This window comes from Triticum aestivum, chromosome 7A (genome assembly GCF_018294505.1).
Source record: "Triticum aestivum cultivar Chinese Spring chromosome 7A, IWGSC CS RefSeq v2.1, whole genome shotgun sequence".
NCBI classification, from domain to species: domain Eukaryota; kingdom Viridiplantae; phylum Streptophyta; class Magnoliopsida; order Poales; family Poaceae; genus Triticum; species Triticum aestivum.
The window spans coordinates 443,928,428-443,931,138 of NC_057812.1; positions in this window are offsets into that span (position 1 = coordinate 443,928,428).

A 2,711-nucleotide genomic window follows, 5' to 3' on the forward strand; every position below is an offset into this window, starting at 1 on the left:
AGCGGAAACACCTGGACCTGCATCTGGAGTTGTAGTATCTGTGAGCCACAGGGACTCAGCAATCTCACACCCACGCGATCAAGACTATTTAAGCTCATAGGAATGGGCAAGGCAAATATAAGTGGAGCTGCAGCAAGCGACTAGCATATGTGGTGGCTAACTTATACGCAAAAGAGAGCGAGAAGAGAAGGCGAAGCTCGAGCGAGAAGCTAAAGGAACATCCTGCGCAAGCATAACTCCAACACCGTGTCCACTTCCCGGACTCCGCCGAGAAGGGGCCATCATGGTAACACACACGGTTGATTCATTTTAATTAAGTTTAATTCAAGTTATCTACAACCGGACATTAACAAATTCCCTTCTGCCCATAACCGCGGGCACGGCTTTCGAAAGATCAATCCCTGCAGGGGGGTCCCAACTTAGCCCATAACAAGCTCTCACGGTCAACGAAGGAATAGACCTCCACCCAAGACACACCGATCAGACTCGGTATCTCGGTACAACAAGATGATTCGGCAGGTTAAAACAAGTCCAGCAACACCGCCCGAATGTGCCGACAAATCCTGATAGGAGCTGCACATATCTCTTTCTCAGGGCACGCTCGGATAGGTCAAGCTACGAGTAAAACCAAACCTCAAGTTTCCCCGAGGTGGCCCCGCAGGCTGCCTGGTTCGGACCAACACTCAGAGGAGCACTGGCCCGGGGGGGGGGGGTTAAAATAAGATGACCCTCGGGCTCCGGAAACCCAAGGGAAAAAGAGGCTAGGTGACAAATGGTAAAACCAATGTTGGGCATTGCTGGAAAAGCTTTAATCAAGACGAACTATCAAGGGGTTCCCATTATAGCCCAACCGTGTAAGGGACGCAACAATCCGGGAACATAACACCGATATGACGGAAACTAGGGCGGCAAGAGTGGAACAAAACACTAGGCGAGAGGCCGAGCCTTCCACCCTTTACCAAGTATATAGATGCGTTAAGATAACATAGCAATATAATGATATCCCAACAAGTAATATAAATGTTCCAACAAGGAACGGCTCCAATCTTCACCTGCAACTAACAACGCTATAAGAAGGGCTGAGCAAGCGGTAACATAGCCAATCAACGGTTTGCTAGGACAAAGGTGGGTTAGAGGTTCAACATGGCAATTGGGAGGCTGACAAGCAAAAGGTAGGCATCGTAGCATTGGCAAAGCAAAAGAGCGAGCAAACTAGCATAGCAAAGATAGTAGTGATTTCGAGGGTATGATCATCTTGCACGCACAGTTGTCAGAGTTGACTGGATCCTCACAAGCAAACTCAACGGGCTCCTCGGTAGCAAACTCGTCTCCCGGCTCTACCCAACAAGACAAACAAGCAACAAGGATACAATCAACCACGGGCAAGACCAAGCAATATGATGAAATGACGATATGCTATGCGGGATGCGATGCGGGATGCAAAATGCAAGATATGACAGGAAAAGCATGAACCTGGCATCAACTTGGAAAACCAAGTGTGCCACTGGATAGAGGGGATGAAATCGCTTGAAAACGATATAAAGATCATAGGAATCGGAGCTACGGTTTGGAAATGGCAAGCGTTTTAAGATATGACACCGGTCTGCGATTTACAGCAAGTAGGCATCTAAATGCAACGAAATGAACATGCTACAGCCACCAAACATGAAAACAAAATACATGGCAGTGATGTACACAAGATGGTTGACAAAACACTAGCACTGAGCCATAGGCAAATTCATCCATTAAGGGGTTCAAACAAACATGGCTAAAACGCAAATGCAAAACAGATTTCAGACTTAGTGAAATTAACACTAGTCTGAAATTTCAGATCACGAAGCCCTCTTCGGAGCAGCAAAACAACATGATAGAAAACCTGAACATGACAAGTAAGAACATGGCATGGAGCTACTCAACAAGCTTAATAAAACACCCAAAGTGACCTGGGGCCAAAAGGGTTCACAAAATACTCTACCGAGCTCACGAACATCGCTCGAACACAATCAGTTTTCAGACTTAGTGAAAACTGAGACATGCTGAAATTTAACTCACGAAGGCATGTAAACAAGCTCGATGCACTCACTACGGTGCAAGACATGGCAAGGAAAGCATATAACCAGCAAGAAGACACAAAGTGCTAGCTACACATGGCAAGAACGAAGGCATAGCATGCATGGAATACTAACGGTAGCATCGACGAAATCGCAAACAAGTTAACGATCTGCCCAGATTAACAATGAAGCAAAAGTTGAGCTCGATTGAGTCAACCTAGAGCACTCCACAAATGCAAACAAAGACATGGATGGATAGAGCATGACATAAATATCAAAACTCCCTTACTGATCATCCTCAAAAGAGGCACGGATCACTAGGAAACAAGCTGGACATATAGCATCATGAACTAAAATATCCCAGACTTAGTGAAAAACACTAAGTCTCTGAAATCTGCATTCTCAGGTACCCTACTTCGCAAGCTTGCACAAGACAACACACACATCCTAAAAATGCATGGGTGGCACCTCTGGAAAGAAGACAAAATGCTTCACAATACATCCCAAAGGGGCACAGGCATATCATGCACGAATTAAATATAGCAAAAATGACAAAAGTGCATGATGAACTAACGGATCTGCAATTTAACTCACGAAGCCTCCTTCTAACAGCATTTTGGGTATCAAGATGACCTCAAATGCAAATGATGCAATGGAATG